Source organism: Hemicordylus capensis, chromosome 2 (genome assembly GCF_027244095.1).
Source record: "Hemicordylus capensis ecotype Gifberg chromosome 2, rHemCap1.1.pri, whole genome shotgun sequence".
Taxonomy (NCBI): domain Eukaryota; kingdom Metazoa; phylum Chordata; class Lepidosauria; order Squamata; family Cordylidae; genus Hemicordylus; species Hemicordylus capensis.
The window spans coordinates 177,600,500-177,619,127 of NC_069658.1; the positions used below are offsets into that span (position 1 = coordinate 177,600,500).

Here is an 18,628-nt window from a genome sequence, read left to right on the forward strand (position 1 = left end):
AAAACTATCCCACTAGGTCAGAAACCTCCCTTCTGTGTAAATGAACCATATAAAAATGATGTATGTGTGAATCAGGCAAGGCTCCCTCCGCAAATACCAGAGTCAGACAATCGCCTTCATAGTCCACCATTTTCCAATAAGTGACTGAAGAATAATGAATACATTATTTATTATACACTGCTAAAGAATAAATAATATGAGCCAATTCAGAATAGGTGAAATACAGAAGAGGGTAAATTTGTTAAATGAAGGATTAATGTGACTTCATTTGTTTAAAAAGGGGCCTGTAACACTGCAGAGAACATGGGCCAATATAAATAAATATATAAATAAATAAATATACAATTAATGCAAACAACCTTTGGTTTGAAAAGATAATTATGAGTGTGGCCACTACAACTATGATCTAAAAAGTGAGTAAATTTGATGGCCCATGATGTTCATGCCATGAGGGCATGAGACTTGATGTGCAGCCAGAGATAGTGTAAAGGTAAAGTATGCCATCGAGTCGGTGTTGACTCCTGGTGACCACAGAGCCCTGTGGTTTTCTTTAGTAGAATACAGGAAGAGTTTACCATTGCCTCCTCCTGTGCAGTAGGATATGATGCCTTTCAGCATCTTCCTATATCACTGCTGCCCAATATAGGTGTTTCCCATATTCTGGGAAACATACCAGTGGAGATTCAAACTGGCAACCTCTGGCTTGCTAGTCAAGTCATTTTTCCGCTGTGCCATTAGGTGGCTTTGAGATAGTGTACTGGCCTACAAAACCTCAACAATGGAAACACAATTTGGCTAAGCCCTCCATGCTCCAGTCCATTGAATGTGCAGGCTGGTGGCACTGGCAAAAGCTGGGGAGTGGGGAATAGTGTTACAACAATATATAAGAAAAAATTGGAAGCATACCTCTGAGCATATGGTAAGTGCTGTTTGATTATGTCTTTCTGGTGTTCTTTTTTAGATTGTGACCCCTATGGGGACAAGGAACCATCTTCTTCTTTTGTCTATATAAAGTGTTTTGAGAACCTTTTTGTTGTTGAAAAGTGGGATAACAACAACACCAATAGTAATAATAAGGGAGAAGGAGTTAGAGCAGCTAGTGATGATGGACTGCTACTACTATGGGATACTTATATTCAGCTCTTCAACCAAAGCTCCCAAAGCAATTTACATAGAAAAATAAATAATATATAAGATGTGGAAAAGGATAACATTGACTATATAGAATATCTTCAGAACACTACTGCCCTTTTGATATTTCCCTCTTCAGTTCTGTCCCCCTTTTCTTAACCAGAACAGCGGTGTGGGAGGGAGCACATGCTTGCGTAGCAATGGGAGGGCACATGCTTGCAGTGGGGGACATCTTGCTACTCCACCTGCCACTTGAGGCAAACACCTCACCTTGCCTCATGGAAAGACTTCTCCTGCCTACTGATCTCTAAAGTTGCTGGTGGCAGCTACATATTTGTAATTGGTTTTGGTGAGTCTAAACCCAGTGGCCAAGCAGTCTTTATGTGATTTAATAGCTGACACCTGAGAGTCAGAACCTCATATGGAACCTTAGGTACGTCACAGTTGACAAGGGAAAGGAAAACTACATTTTATTTTCCAGATGGACAAAGAGATGCGAAAAAAGAAATCTGCATATTCAGGAAGCAGGGTCGGTGGAGCGTTGTGCTGTGTTCCAGCCAGATGCTTTCATCATACAAGCAACCATCCAGGCTTTGTTGCTGGCTTCAGCAACGTAGAGGAAATAGTCGGCTTTTCAGCACAAGAAAAACTGCTGAATGATGGCCACGCTGTTTTTCTCAAAACGCTCCCTAGCGGGGATGTGGTTTCCTCAGTTTCGGTATGTCGCACAGACTCCCCTTGCAGTGTTCGAGCAGGGAGGTGGCAGTGATGTAGAGCAGACTCAAGCATCAATTTCCACTGAAGTGGATGGAAGGATTCACCGAATCATTCCACTGTCACTTTGCAAATTTGCAGCTACAGATGGCCTGACTCCTTACAGTGTCTCCCCCAAGCTATTGCCCATGGAAACCTCATGGAGGGGAATCCTCATACAATAATCTCAGATGAGGTGATGTACAAGCCCAGACTTGGATCTTCCAGAAAACTCCTCAAGCTGCAATGAGAGACTTGGCAAACACTCAAAAGACATTTTTTAAAAAATCTAGTTATATGATAACAAATATCTGCTCTATACATGACTCAGATATATTCCTGAGCACACATTTTCAGATATGTAGCCTGATCCTGTGCATCTTTACTTGGAACTAAATCCCACTCAGGTCAATAACACTTGATCTGAGTAAGTGACTGAAACCTTAGGCATGGCATTATACTGCATTGTTATAGTCAAAGTGTAATATGCTCAGGGGTACTAGGCCCCCTATGTCAGAGATGAACAACTGGAGGCCCATGTGTTTGATGAAGCCCCCAAAGTAATTGTGTCTGTTCCCCTGGAAGCCCTACCAAAAATGTTTTTTTAAGTTGTAAGAACTAGAGATGCCACATTTCAGTAGCCATTTTAATACTAGACCTCTTTTTTGGATTTTTGTGTGTAATATGAAATATGTGTGTGCATAATGTTATGCCTGACCATACGTGCTCCATAACTGTGAAATCCTGTGATGCCAGCTTTATTATGTAGCTGAGAGGGAATATGCTGGGTGTGTGCAGTTAAAACAGGAATGCACTAATGTCCCCACTTCTGGAGTGCAGGGGCTCGTGGAGGGGGGTGATTTTCACCTATCCCAATTCCCCTGGAAGAGCTCCATATGACCCAGAGCTCCATATGACCTGACTCCAAGCATCAACCTGGTATTGCAGTACCTCCATATGTGACCCTCAGGGACCTATGTCTGGGTCACACTCAACACTTTCAGGAGAAGGGGGAGGATCAGTGAACATGGGCCCCTCTGTGTGCAAGTCCCTCACTCTTCAGAAGCAGGAATGCTAGCACTGCATGTATGCCTTTTTTTAGGTGCGTGTGCACAGTATTAATCAGGTTGTTGGTCAGGGAATGTAAAAGTTGGCCACCCCTCTGCTAGAGAAGCCTGAACTATCTATCTTTTGTGAGTGTGGAATTTCATACAAAATCCATGATCAGCGATTGCTTTAAAATAACCATCTTCTAGCTTCTGTGGCTGTAAATGATATTTGAAAACATGGAGGCCATGATGATATGTAAACAGAGCACATGTGTGACTCTGAATACACAGTAATTGATTCTGAGTGCATGAATCAAGCTTCCTTGGTGCTGAATTTAGATGGGGCAGAATGGGGGAGGACTAATAGGAACAGCCTTGGATAACCAGGGCTGACCCATCCATGAGCCAAGTGGGGGCAGTTCACTTTAGGTGGTAGATTCTCAGGTGGCAGTAGAGGCACCTGCTTACCTGCCCATCCTGCCCTGCCTCCATCTCCGCCTCCTATTCCGTAGATGGCTCCCTGTGCTTCCTGGCTTAACAGCAGCAGTGCACAAAGTGCCACTTCATTCCCCTCCTCACTGGTCACATGTCTGTTTGAAAATGGGGAGGGGCATGGAGCACTGGACACAGGAGGGGAGAAAGTGGGGTAGCCTGGAGCAAGGGTAGCACTAGTGCCTCACTTTAGTCAGCAAAAGATCTTGGGCTGCTGGTGGATATCAAGCCTGTCTTGTTCATTCTTCATATCATGTGGTTTAAATAAAGGAGTTTAAGCCTGACGCAACTGCTTCTGGGTGGAACATATTTCTGTGTCCACTGAGAGTTTTAGATTACGCACAATACTTCTATGATGTGGTCAGTAAAAAATGGATTGAGGACCTTGCAGCGTGAACAGGCTGCTGCAAACGGAGGCTGACATCCAGGGGCGTAACAAGGCTGGAGTGGGCCCAGAGACAAAATTTTTAAATGGGCCCCTCGCAGATGCACACACACACTTCACAATATATAGTCATGTGACTTGCCTCATGTGACTTGCCTCTGGGGGGCCCCTCGAGGCGTGGGGGCCCCCAGGCAGCCACCTCCCCTTGCCTAATGGTAGTTACGCCCCTGCTGACATCTAATCTCAACTTGATAAAGAAGATGAGAGAGAGCCAGAAATCATGGCTGACATCCCCACTAACATTGTGGAGGTGCTGCCTGCAAAGTTGGGTCGCGCAAGCAGGTTTGTTTTTTGTTTTGTTTTCCCTGATTTCTCCTCCCCCTAGAAGTGTCATTTAAACTCCCCAAATAAAACCCTCTGGGAGATTTCTCGGGTGTTTAGTAGCACTTCCAGGAGGAGGAAGGACTGGTGGAAATTTTTCCACCTGCACAGGGCAACTCTGGATTTCTAAGCACTCCAGATGCACTTTGCAGGCAGCACCTCCACACCTAGTGGGGATGTTGGCCAATATTTTTACACTGCTGGTTTACAGTTGCTTTGTTAGGCAGTTGTCGGTAAATATTCCAAGATGGTAGGTTAAGGTTTAATCAACGAGAGCTAATGCTTAGTAGATGGCATCCAGATAGCTGCAGTCTTTTGAAGTATTTTTTTGAGTCTTTTGAAGGAGATACCATCAGATCTTAGAGAAGGTGTCATCCCTCCAGCTGAGGAGGGTGACAGCAGAGGTAGTTAGCAGTTTTGAATGCAGAGAAGCAGAGAGGGGCAGACTGAATGAGAGCTGAGAGCACCTACCTGGAGTTAGGTGGTATGCCAGCTCATGACATTGTTCTACCTGAAGCAGAATTCCAAATGGCACTCCCCTCTCCCCCGCTTTCTTTCCTTCCCTATTAAGATCACACCCCTTCCTTCTTTCAAATCTTTTCCTCTTCTTCCTGTTGCTATTAGGAAGAGGAAGAAGGAAAGCAGCTTGGTGTCCAGGGGAGTTGCTCTATCAACTGCGGGGGGGGGGGGGGTCTGTGCAAGGTGGGCTGCCATGTTGCCCACAGTCTCTAAATAGTATACTTTCCCAGTGACAGGGAAGCCCAAGCTTTTGCTGAGGCTTTCCGCTGTCAACTGGACATTTGCCTCTCCCGTTTGGCTAGCTACTGCTTTTGTTTTTTTGTTTGTTTATTCGATTTCTATACCGCCCTTCCAAAAATGGCTCAGGGCGGTTTACAAAGAAAAATAATAAATAAGATGGCTCCCTGTCCCCAAAGGGCTCACAATCCAAAAAAAGAAACATAAGATCGACAGCAGCAACAGTCACTGGGGATACTGTGCTGGGGATGGAGAGGGCCAGTTACTCTCCCCCTACTAAATAAAGAGAATCACCACATTAAAAAGGAGCCTCTTTGCCAAGTTAGCAGGGGTTCTATGCCCTTCCTGGAAGAGGAAGGAGGTTTTATTGCTTAGCCAGGAAGTCCCGCCTCCCTTTCCTGACAGGCCCCGGCCTTTCTGCTGAGCCAGGGCCAGCCCTTTACAGAGGGCTGGTGAAGGCGTTGCCTTCAGTGGCAGATTATGCGGGCTGGCAAGCATGCTGCTGGTGCCACCTGAGTCACACCAATTGCCAGACCACACTGCCACACTTTACGGGGGCAGCCAGGGGCCCATGCTTGCCCTGTGCTGTCGGCCACTCTGGGTGGTATCATCATGTCCTTCGGCTTCCTCCCACTCGTTTGTTCCTCCCTTGCTGTGCTGCCTCCTGGTGTGGCATCATGTCCTCCAGATGAGCTCTCTCCCATTTGCTCACACACACACACACACACACACACACACCAGGCTTGTTCATGGCCACCATACCTCCTGCACATCATGTACCGCAGTGGGCCCAAACTGCCATTGCCTGGGCTTGGGGTTGCAGATCATGATGCCCAGCAAATGAAGGTCCAGTTTGCCCCCACACACATCCACACTGCTGCTGCTGCTGCAGACTGAACGTGCTGTGCAAGGTTCAAACTGAGCTGAGTGAGCGAGCTGCGTACTCATTCATTGTGTATGGAAATATGATGGGTTAGGTATGCTTTTACATCTCAATCTTACACTTAAACAAACTGCATGGGAGCAGGGTTTTTGGCACCCTAGGCAAAGTTTGACGTTGGTGCCCCTGCACAGCCCAGAAATGTGGAGCCCTGGCTTTAACTTGAGCTGCCCAGGCTGCTCATTTGCTGAGTCAAATGACTATGCCATGCAGATGACCAGGGTGTTCTTCACACAGCAGGCTTTACCATGGGTTTACTACAAACTCGAAGTTCTCCCAAAAAACCGATGCAAAAAATAGATTTATTTTTTTTAACCCTGGATATAAATAGAGCTATACTCCAAGGTGCAGTGAAAAACTGTGTGTGAAGTGCTCCTCAATAGCTCACAGGGACTTTGGGGTAAATACGCCTGATATGTGGACGCACACCCTCCATTCCAGAGGAGATGCGAGCTAAAGGGCTTTAAAAGCCCTGTGTGAAAAATGCCCAGCAGATTACTAACCAGCCCATGCTGGTTGGGGATACAGGAGGAGAGGGGAAAGAGCTGAGGAGTTCAGAGCCTGCCTTTCCCTTATTGTCATTCCCTCCCTCCCCTGAGCAGTGCAGGCCCTCCTCAAGGCCAACCAAATCCACTGTTCTTTAACAGCACTGCAAGGAGCTTCCCGCTGTGACCAACCAGGCCGAACCTCAGCCAAGCCAACTGTCATGCACACAACTTATTTCCTGTTTGGGGTCCAGGCCCTTGAGAAACAAAGTCTGCCTAGTGGATGGGAAGTAGAAGAAACTTTCACTGTCAGCAACTGAATTTCCAATTAAGTGTGAGCTGAGCATTTGCTTCGCTGAGGTACATGAACTTCCTGTGAGATTTTGGCTTGTTCTGAGTGACCCTTGGCTGTGGTTTGCATGTAGCGCGCAGACCACAGTGGGGCACTTGCTGGGGCCCAGCAAAGGACCCCACCACCCACCAGAGCCCTGTGCGGCTGCTCCTCCTCCTTCTCACCCTCACCACTCGCTTGCCTGCCTTCTCTTTCAGAGGGTGAGGAAGTGAGTAGGCAGCAAGGAGTGACTGCGCCTCCCACCAGTGCCACCCTCTTGCTGACTCCTTCTCCATCTTCGCAAGCGGGTGATGATGGTGGCAAAAACGGAGCAGGAGCAGCTGCTGCTCTCCAGTTGTCTGTTGGAGATGCAGCTCCTGATGGCATAGACTCTTAACATCAGTAACCCTACTGACCACTAGAGACATTAGGGATAGAGACAGCCAGTAAGTGGTACCCAGGACCAGGTGAGAGATGTCAGAGAGATGTCAGGACCTGGTGAGAGCTGTAGAACTATCGGGGAACAGTGACTATAATGTGATCCTATTCAGCTTATTTGTGAGTGGAGCATTGCCATGGAAGTCCAACACTGATGCATTGGACATCAGAAGAGGAAATTTCTGAAAAACGAGGGGACTCGTAAAAGGAAAGCTGAACGGGAAAGTCACTCCAGAAAGCAGGGGAGCAACAGTAAGAGAGAAGGCATGCCCTCATCTCTTGCCTGTGGGCTTCTCAGAGGCATGTGGTGGGCCACTGTGTGAAACAGGATGCTGGACTGGATAGGCCTTGGGCCTGCCATCAGGGCTGTTCTTCTGTTCATGTAGATCTTATCTCTGTCCCTCATGGATTTCCTAAATAAACTATTTTATTTGGAACTTTAACTCCATGTCTCCAGACAACATTAATTCAGGCCCGTCCTTGGGTTGGGGCAACCGGGGTGGTAGCCCTGGGCCCCATGTCTGGAGGAGTCCCGCAGTGCCAGCAAGCGGCAGGCAGCCTCACAGGCTGCCTGTGTGCCCGCCTTGGCTCCTGGCAGTGGCGCACGTGGTAGCTACTGCGGCTGCCTGCCACCGCCATATGTGCTTGCCTGGGGGAGGCAGGCCCAGCGCCCACTGCGTCTGACGCAGTGGGCTCAGCTTCGCCATGTGCCCCGTTTCAGAGCAAATACCAGCCAGTGCTGTGCCCACAGCGTGGCCGGGCGCTGCTCTCCTGGCACTCACTCACAGCACTCGCTGGCATTTTCAGAGCGAGGCCACGCCCCCTGCTGCATTGTCTGGGAAACATACCAGTGAGGATTTGAACCAGCAACCTCTGGGCAGTGCTATATTTGGGTGCTGTTGCACAGAAAGCCCGTTCCTATGCCAGGAGTCTAGCAGGGTTGGAGTAGGCCCTGGGAGAAAATGTGAAGATAGGTCCTTGCCTTCTGAGTCCCTGCCTTCTCTTCCTCCTGGCAGTGGCCCTAGGATTTTGCCTAGGATCTGGGCAAGAAAGTTATTTGGGAGCCCTTAAACATATGAAAGGTAGTCAGGGTTTTGTCTTTAAAAAAACAACACTTTTATTCTATACATGAAGCAGCAATGAAAATATGGATAAAGGTATACAGTGGGGTGGGAGGGATTTGAGGACTAGGCTACCCTAGGCAGGAAAAGGCTTAGAACATTTTAAAAATATCAGTTTTTGCAGGTGAGGTGGGGGATTGAACTCAAAATGGCATTCTTAAAATGTATGATAAAAGAAGCACTTTTAACATACATAATTTTTTAAAAACACATTTATTTCCATTAAAAAAATAACATGATGCATGTATTCTAAAATGAAATTATTGTTATTAAATAAACTTAGCACTAATCTAACAGTGTCCAGAATGTGGAAATAATTTTTTAATAAAATCCCTCTGGGCATAAATCTCTTATAATCTTGTAAATTAAGGCTATCTTATTTATTTACATATCTTCTGGGACCTGTACATTTAGCAGCAGCAGCAACCATGACTCCAACTCTGGAATCAATACTTCTCTGCTTGCTTGTGCCTGTTCCTTCTGCAGCCAAATGTTTGCCCTGCTAGACTGTGGCTAGCTATCTGGGAGTGACAGCTCCGCCTGTCACCCCTCTCGTTTCCATTCCTGGGCAGACTTGCTTCCTACACCCTGCAGTCTATGTCCGATACAGAGCTCCATCTCATACTGATTTTTTTTTAATCCCATTGTTCCAGGGCTTTGACAGGAGAGCAGCACTAGAACAAAGGGAAGTTCCAGGTACTGCAAAATTTAATTATTATTATTATTATTATTAGAATAATTATTAATTTTCATTATTTATTATTTATTTATTGAATTTATATACCGCCCAATATCAAAATCCATAGCATATTTCATGCTCTGTAGTAGGGGAATGTGGGGGATGAACAGGGGAGGTTATATGCCCGTAACACAGGGAAAAGGTGAGTTTGTCAGGGAGGTCTTGGAAGTTGGGAAGCCCATGTTCCCAAATAAATAAATAAATAAATAAATAGTTTTCATTCTTGTGCAAGGACACCAATACATCTGAGTAACCCAGCTGTAGAATCCAGAAGAAAGAGTGGTGGTGTGCAAGGACAAGGAGTGGAATCAGGAATATTAATAGTTTAATGAAATGAATACTATGTACAGAGACGCAAGTGCAAACTGCTGTTCAGTGCTCTTGCTGCTGGCTGTTTGTTAGCTGTGCCTCTACACCAGGACTGGAATACAAGTAAGAAAAGCCCCATTCAAAAGCTGGCCTAGATCAAGGAATGGATTAACCAGAAACACCACACCAGTCAGAGGTGCACCTAGGTAATTTTGGAGCCTGGACCTAAAGGCCTTTGAGCCCCCCCCCCCCTGCAAGTTTATTAAATAATAAATAAAGAAGTTAAGCATCATCCCTTTACATACACACACACCGTGACACACGCAGTATTTTTAATACTGGTAAAACTGGTGGTAAAACTGCCGCCCTGTAACCAGAAGGTTACAAGTTCGATCCTGACCAGGGGCTCAAGGTTGACTCAGCCTTCCATCCTTCCGAGGTCGGTAAAATGAGTACCCAGAATGTTGGGGGCAATATGCTACATCATTGTAAACCGCTTAGAGAGCTCTGGCTATAGAGCGGTATATAAATGTAAGTGCTATTGCTATTGCTATTGCTAATATGTGGGTTCTTGAGGGCACAAACAGCAACTGAACTCACAAGAACGTAAGAATATAAAACAGGTATATTTATGCAAATATGCAGTAGCAGAAACTTTTCAACACACAACTCAACATATTCCCATCCCACATATTTCTTTCCCCACTCCCCTCTCTATCTCTAAAGCAGATGTCATGCTTGGCACCCAGCACTGGTCACAGTCACACTTGGCCGCCCAGCACAGTGCAGGCTGACAACACAGCAACCACACCACCCGGGACAGACTAAAGAGGATTTGGGGGCCCCCAATGAGTGTAGAGTCCCTGGACATTGGCCTGGAAGTCCGGGGTAAGAATGCTCTGACACAGCAATGTTTCATTTCATATAGGGAGAAAGAAGTAATAACAGTTGTAAAACCATTGGGGAATAGTGACCATCATGTGATCCAATTCAGCTTATATGCGAGTGGAGCATTGCCAAGGAAGTCTAATACAGATGCGTTGTACTTCAGAAGAGGAAACTTCTCAAAAATCAGGGGAGCGGTAAAAAGAGAAGTCAGGAGGGTCAAATCACTCCAGAAAATCATGGAACTTATTCAAAACCACAATAACAGTAGCTCAGTTGGCAGTGGTGGGTTAATGGAGAGGCAGAGTAGGCATTTGCCTACGGTGGCAAAATTTGAGTAGCAGCAAATTTTGCCTCTCCTCAAATTTTGCCACCCCTCTCTGTGAGCAGTGGTGGCTGCAGCAATGGTGGAGTGGGAGACGAAAAAGTCCCCCCCCGCCACTCCGCTTTTACATTATTTTTTTAAAAAGGCAAAACTTTTTTTGTTCAAGGTAAAATGGCAGCAAAAGCCTTTTTGCCCATGGGCTGCAAAAAAAGCTTAATCCGCCCCTGTCAGTTGGGATCGTCGAAGAAGGAGGAACCAAGTTCAGGAGGATGCCAGTGTGGCTAACAAGTAGAGTCAGGGAAGCTATAAAAAGGAAGACTTTCTTCAGAAAATGGAAGTCCTGCCAAGATGAAGAGACTTTAGCCTGAAGGGGCTAAAGGTATATTTTTTTAAAAAAATTCACACACACACACACATCGCAACCCCCCACCACCGAATTGTCAGTGGAGGTGGGGTTGGTCTGAGGTCAGACCGAACTCGGGGGGGGGGGGCTTGATTCGGGGTCAAACCTGTTTGCATTTCCCTAATCGCGGCTGCCCGATATAGGTGACTACAAATATATATTTACTAGGCACAGTCTGGGAATCACACTGGCGGGGATTTGAACTAACAGCCTCTTGATCTCTAGGCAAGCTACTTCCCCACTGCACCAGATGATAATCTGCCAGATGTTAAATTAACTGGCCTGTAATTTCCCAGATCCTCCTGGATCCCTTTTTGAAAATCGGTGTTACATTGACTACTTTCCAGTCCTCTAGAACAGAGCTTGGTCGTAGGGATAAGTTAGATATTTTGTCAAGGAGGCTGGCAATTTCACGTTTGAGTTCTTTAAGGACTCTTGGGTGGATGCCATCTGGCCCTGGCAATTTGTTAATTTAAATTTTTTTCAGACCATTTAGAATGTCATATATAGTCACCTCTATCTGACTCTGTTCTTTGTTCCCGAGAAGCTTGGTTCAGGTGCCTTGAAGTTCTCCCCTCTAACTAAAACCTTGGGAGGGGCACTAATCGCTAAATAATCCCATAATGCTGGAAGCAACTGGCTCCACACCATCCCCCAAAACTCCAACCAGTGCACGCTGGCCTGCTTCCCCAAACCAAGTTGGGTACCAAAATGCAAGGAGATGGCCCACTTGAAAGCCTAGAAGACCAGGGGGTGGCTGCAGATGAGCACCCGCACCAGAGCCACGCTGCTCCGCCAGCACCTGCCAAAAGAATAACGGTGAACACCCAACAACAGACTGGTCATAACCAAACAGTGCTTAACACACATTGGGCAAAAACACTTTGGACCTCCAACGCCCAATACGCTTAACATATGTGTCTGCAAAACCCAGCCTACGGGCCGCCATTGCAGCACCAATGCTAAAAGAGCCGGCTCACCCAACCGAATGAGAGCTTTACACAACACAGCCCAGAGCTGGTATTGAGTCAGGGGCATGCCATCTGCATGAACAAACAGGCATCCTGTTGACCCAGATCGGAACATGACGTATCACCGCAAGGCCTGCACAGGGCACAAGGTGGCACTTGCCACAGCATCCAGTTCAGTCAACTCACTGGCCTCTACCCCTCTGGTCGGTTTTAGAATGACCTAAGTGCAGCTCCACAGCTGCCCCAGGGAAGGAAAGGTCCGTATATTGCAGGCCCCGATCACGAGGCGCAGGGTTGTTATGGGGAAGCACCTCGCGAAGCCAAAAAGCTACTACCACCACCGAAGAAAGCTACTACCACCACCGCCCCCAAAAGCGCTACATCCCACAGGGAGCTACACAGGGATTGAAACCATAAAAGAAGAGCTGATAGCAACGCAACAGTCACCAGCCGCCTCTGATCTATAGCCCAAGGTCTCTCTCTAGTCCAACCCTCCAACATACACCACACCCTACAGTCCCCATTAGCATCTCGCATCCCCCGGGCCTGAGCCTCAAAAGACAGCACAGCCAAATAGCTGGCAAGGGTAGAAAACGCTTGCCCAGAAGAGTGCAGGGACACTAAGAACTGCATAAGGTGATCAGGTGGGATAGGCCAGCTGTCCAAAAGGCCTGCCTTCAGTCTAAATCAGACCTGCTTAACTTTGGCCCCCTAGCTGTTTTTGGACTACAACTCCCATAATTCCCAGCCACAGTAGCCAATAGCCAGGAATTATGGGAGTTGTAGGCAAACATCTGCAGTTGAGCAGCCCTGGTCTAAATGCACGAAAAGCAGCTACTTTACAGGAATAGCTGCCTGCTGGAACGCTTATAGGCCACAAAGGCCATTTGGGTGGGAGGCAGACACAGCAGCACACTCCCTACCTAAAGCCAAACTCTTTGCCTGGATGGGGGAACCTCCTGAGTGGCGTGAAAACCCGCGCCCCACCCCCCCATTAGCCACAGGCCAATGAAAAGGCTCCTTGAGGCTGTCTGGTGAGTGCATGGAACAAAGATCCATCCCACCAGCATGAGACCTTGGGATGGGGCATTCCTCTAATGCCATAGAGGAACATCTCTAATACTATAGGAACAGCATCCACATTTTTGTTCTTGTTTTATTAGATCTGTCTAAGTTGGAAGAAACCATTTAATTGAAGTCTCCACCAAGCAGAATTTCATGATTCAAATTTTCCATCAAAAATGTATCAATTCTATTTAAAAAAAAACCCCTTTTAAAATTATTATTAGGAGCATAAATAAATCCAAATAATTATTTTAATATTACTCAACTATGCTTTCCCAAATATATCATGTCCTTCCTGGTCAATAACTCATTCTTAAACGGTTATGGTGATATTCCTCTGTAAAATCATAGCAACACCTTTCTTTTTTCCTTTTGAAGAGACTGCATGCACCTCTCCCAAATTTAACAACTGAAGGGACCTCTCATCTCCTTGTTTAATATGGGTTTCTTGTAACATAATTATGGACGCATGTTCTTTTTTCAATAACTTAGCAAATTTCCTACGTTTGCTGGGGGAATTTAAACCTTTAACAGAAACAACTTTTAAACTATCCATTTTATTCAAACCGTTAAAAGTGGGGATGTAATAATAGTGATCAAGTGTCATTGTCTACAAGATTAGTGATAATATCCAACTGTTGTTTAGCATCTTCTATGATACGGACTATAACTCATTCCTTTCATTTACATACATTTAACCTGAATGGAACATTCCAATGGTACTTTATATTCTGTGCTGGTTACTAACAATATCAATTCTCTAAGAATGAACTTTTCAGTACTGTGATTTTTCCAGAGAGGTGCCATGTGACTGAGCCTGGTTTTCCCCATACTTGACTGTAGAAAGGTCTTTTTTCTGCAAAGACCTCTAGAAAGAATTACCTTTCTGATACAGTAAAAGCTATTTTAGTCAGCTTCGTCAGGTCTGGGCGCTTTCCAGACTAGCTGCTTATTAGCAGCAAAATACCTCCATTCAGGCAAGTCACTTTTGGAATGGAAACAGCAGCAGGAGCAATATCGCAGCAACTAACAACCCGACAAAACACAACTTTTCCATGCCGGATGCAATAGCGTGGGGCATCCTGGAACTTCTGGGGGCCACGCCACCCCTGCCGGTTCTGTGACAGAGCAGGCAGAAGTCTGGGCAGCCGATCCGGCCACCCACGGTTGCAGGGTTGCTCGTCTGCGGGGAGAGCAGGCTAAGCCCACTCTTTCCACCTAACCCCATCTGGTGAGTCTCACTGACTGTGAGACTCACTTCCTTGTCTCCCATTCATATGCAACCAGGGTGGACCCTGCTTAGCTAAAGGGACAAGTCATGCTTGCTACCAGAAGACCAGCTCTCCTCTAGAGACCTTTCTTCTTTCCTCCATGGCCCTTGCTGCTTCCCTCCTGCCGGGCCTTCTCCTGAGGAGGGAGGATGGCAGTGGCGCTTCTCCAGAGAAACAAACAAACAAACAAACTATTTGTTTATTTATTTAGCTAGTTAGTTTATTATTATTATAATAATAGGAGGGAAGAGGCAGAGGGGAGGGGAGCGCTCCTCCAGTGAGGGCTGTGAGATTGCACAGAAGTAAAGGAATCATGATTCAGTTCAATGGGCTTCCTTTTAAGGAAGTGACTGTTCTCTCACCCTGCCCTTTGCCTTGTAGTATTCATTATTTATTTATTTATTTATTTATTTAACATATTTGTATACCGCTCAAAATGCAAGTCTCTGGGTGGTTTACAACAAAACAATAAAACAAATAAAAAGGTTAAAACATCACAGCAATTCAAAATTTAAAACGTTTAAAGCTGTTAAAAATCATCAAACAATTAAAACGGTAGCTGATTAAAAGCTTGGGTGAACAAATGTGTCTTGACTGCCTTTTTAAAAGTTGTAAAAGATGGAGCAAGCGGGATTGCACAGAAGTAAATGATTTAGTTCAGTGGGCTTCCTCTTCAGTAAAAAGTGCACAAGAAAGGGTTGGATTCAGAAATCTCAGCTGCTCGCCCCTCCTCGTCTGTGTTGACAAGCTCAAGTTATGTTGGGAGCAAGCGGAGGAGGAGGGAGGGGTGTGGTTTGGGATCTGTGGGGAGGAGAGGAGGGGAAAGCCAAGATTTCTCCCTGCCTGCTTCTCTCCCCGTGGTGAGGGGGCAGAGGAAGCAAGCATGGGTGGGTGAGGGGGAGAACTATCCACACTGCAAAATGCTACAATGCATAAAATGCTGGGAAACGCTGCCTACAACGGAAAAATACAGCTACTTTCCTGCAGCGCACTTACAACTTTGTAGGGCAAAAGCGCATCATTAAGGCATGGGAAATGTGAACAGCACCCTGATGAAAACACAGCGACACCGATGTGGAAACACAGGAAATATGGAAGGGAATTTAGAGGACACGTTGCAAGTATGTTTCAGCGTGTAATCTGGGAAATGCCCTGGAGTTTTAAAAAGGAAAATATGATTAGACACTACGGAGAAGAGCTTACCCAAACCACATGGTTCCTGATGCTGAACACCAAAAGCTTTGTAAAACCTTCAACTAAGATAGCCATATTCCTCACCCCCGCTGAAAAAACACAAGTACATGAAATTAGTGGATTCAGCAGTAGTGACGGTGTGATCCCACCTCATTCAGCAGTGATTAAGGACACAAAAAGAAGCAGGAAATTTTAAATCTGTATTTCATTTCCCCCTTCGTCTTAAAAAAAACCCCACACAGAAATAACAATGATAATTAAAAATAACAAATGCTTTAACAACCGTGTCCAAAACTACAGATTATCTTCCCAGAAATTCCCTATAAGCCTCACAGTTCTGCTTGATTTAATTTCCTTCAGAATGGTGTTAGCAAAATAGTGTAAACTAGCTGACCCTGCACAGAGCATCTGTGCGCTCTTTGGGACCGGCGGTCACCTCTTCCCCCCGCCCTTCTGCCCCAGTCTGCGCTTCCAGGCCCAGCCGCCTCTCCTCCCCACCGCCACTTCTGCCCCCCTTTTCTTTCCCCCCTCCTGGGGCTTGCCTCCGTGTCCAGGCCGGGCCCACAGCCACCTCTGGCCTCCACAGCCAGGCCCGCGGCGGCGGCAACCAATCCTCCTGGGTGCACCTCGGCCAAGCAGGCACGTCTGTCGCCCAGCCAGTCAGCTGGGCTGCCGGGATGCACATTCAAAGGCACACCTAGGAGAAATATATATATATAGATGTTGTACACAAGCAACATAGCCATTCTCTCACACACAAGCATGCAGGCACACATGCACACAGGCCCGCATGCATGAACACACACACACACACACACCCCTCACCCGTTCTAGCATGCTATCTTGGCGTCCAGCCAGCTGGTGTTTCCTGCCAGCTGCCCCACCCCCATGACTCAGATGGCTTCCACACATACAGGTGAAACTCGGAAAATTAGAATATCGTGCAAAAGTCCATTAATTTCAGTAATGCAAATTGAAAGGTAAAACTGATATATGAGACAGACGCATTACATGCAAAGCGAGATAAGTCAAGCCTTAATTTGTTATAATTGTGATGATCATGGCGTACAGCTCATGAAAACCCCAAATCCACAATCTCAGAAAATTAGAATATTACATGGAACAAAGACAAGGATTGAAGAATAGAACAATATCGGACCTCTGAAAAGTATAAGCATGCATATGTATTCAGTACTTGGTTTGGGCCCCTTTTGCAGCAATTACTGCCTCAATGCGGCGTGGCATGGATGCTATCAGCCTGTGGCACTGATGAGGTGTTATGGAAGACCAGGATGCTTCATTAGCGGCCTTCAGCAATTCTGCATTGTTTGGTCTCATGTCTCTCATCCTTCTCTTGGCAATGCCCCATAGATTCTCTATGGGGTCAGGTCAGGCGAGTTTGCTGGCCAATCAAGCACAGTACACTGTATACTTTTCAGAGGTCTGATATTGTTCTATTCTTCGATCCTTGTCTTATTGGTTCCATGTAATATTCTAATTTTCTGAGATTGTGGGTTTGGGGTTTTCATGAGCTGTATGCCATGATCATCACAATTATAACAAATTAAGGCTTGACTTATCTCGCTTTGCATGTAATGCGTCTGTCTCATATATCAGTTTCACCTTTTAATTTGCATTACTGAAATTAATGGACTTTTGCACAATATTCTAATTTTCCGAGTTTCACCTGTATGTGGAGTTCGCACAATTTACTCTTCATAGTTTATTTTGTATAATGTTGGTTTACATACAGCATCAGGCCTTACTCATATGAGACATAAAATGTATTATTATTCACAGCTGGATCTTCTTGCTGTTTGTTGGTTTTCCCTGTGATATGATGACAACACATCATAATGACACTGTACTCAAGAAACATCTGAGTCAGTTGTGTAAAAGACTGTAATAGATGTGCTCTCATAGTCTCCTATGACAAACATTTCCATTTTGCTTACAGTGTTAATACGGGCCTGAAGAAATGTGATTGTGCAGACTGCTGCTGATATTGTCAGTGATTTCATTTTTAAAACCCTGTAGAATTCCTTAGGAGATTTAGATTGGCGAAACTCATGCCCGGCATCAGCATGCCATGGAGATTTTCTGTGGCCAAGAAGAATGGGACTCTCAGTCTACATCTTTGCTGTCATTGTAGTCTTCATCAGAACTATTCAAAGTTGTTTCACAATTGCTTTGTACTTTCCTTGACAGAAATGAAACCACGTTCTACTTGATGGGGCGGGGACGACGATGACACAAAAGGGGTTTTTTTTAAGAGTTGCATGTGCTAAGTTTGTACTTTGGTTGGAGAAGCAAAAAAAGTTCTGCTTGATGGAAAAAACAAACATCGTTTTTTGAAGAGCTGTTTATGGTGTGTCCAAACAAGCAGCAAAAACTGTAGCATGAAGGAAAAGGCAAACTCTGGTGAGTTTCATGCCTATCCATCAGATTTTGCCCCAAGATCTTCTCTTTCTTTAGATAACACATCCTCATAGCACTCAGTCAGCTTCCTATAATTAACAGCAACCAACTGCAAGGAAACAATGGTCCAGTTTGTGGAGCAAAATAGTTTCAGATGTATTTTCTCCTCTCCCTGTTGAAAGTGTTCAAATGCGGCAAGACATTTGGATGACGTTATCACAAAGATTATTTTTATTTGTAATCCACCCAGAGATTTTATATGGGATGGATAGAAATGCAATAAAGTTTGATAGATAGATAGATATCAGGGTGGCTATTCAGAAACTGTTTACACATACTAACACTTATTTATATTTATTTATTTATTTATTTATTTAACTTATCATATTTCTATACTGCCTGATATAGACATCTCTAGGTGGTGTACAAAGTTAAATTATAGCAAATGTAAAACAATATAAAACCATTAAAATGCACAAAACAAGTAAAAACAATCTCAAACAATAAAAACATTAATTTTTTTTTAAAAAAACAATTCAGTTAAAAGTCTGGGGAAACAGGTAGGTCTTGAGGTTCTTCCTAAAAGCAAAAGAGAAGGAGATGCTCTTATTTCAAGAGGATGCGTATTCCAGAGCCCTGGGGCAGCCACAGAGAAGGCCTGGACACAAGTTGCCACCAAATGAGTTGGCGGCAATCATAATTGGATCTCTCCAGATTATCTTAATACTAGGCAACAGGGTTTGTGATAGACATACCTTGCACCACTACTTTTAAAACATATGCTAT

The 18,628-nt window shown here is 45.3% G+C and overlaps 2 long non-coding RNA genes across 2 annotated transcripts; one reads left to right on the forward strand and one right to left on the reverse strand.

Annotated features, from left to right (window-relative positions):
• Positions 1 to 1,584: 1,584 nt before the first annotated feature.
• LOC128341525 (uncharacterized) lies at positions 1,585 to 3,476 on the reverse strand. The gene is made up of 2 exons (XR_008314429.1): positions 3,402 to 3,476; positions 1,585 to 2,125 (listed from the first exon to the last, which is right to left on the reverse strand). It is a non-coding gene; the product is annotated as an uncharacterized LOC128341525 (long non-coding RNA).
• A 1,886-nt stretch (positions 3,477 to 5,362) lies between these two features.
• LOC128342361 (uncharacterized) lies at positions 5,363 to 18,144 on the forward strand. The gene is made up of 4 exons (XR_008314928.1): positions 5,363 to 5,924; positions 6,535 to 6,732; positions 8,916 to 8,958; positions 17,633 to 18,144. It is a non-coding gene; the product is annotated as an uncharacterized LOC128342361 (long non-coding RNA).
• Positions 18,145 to 18,628: the final 484 nt, after the last annotated feature.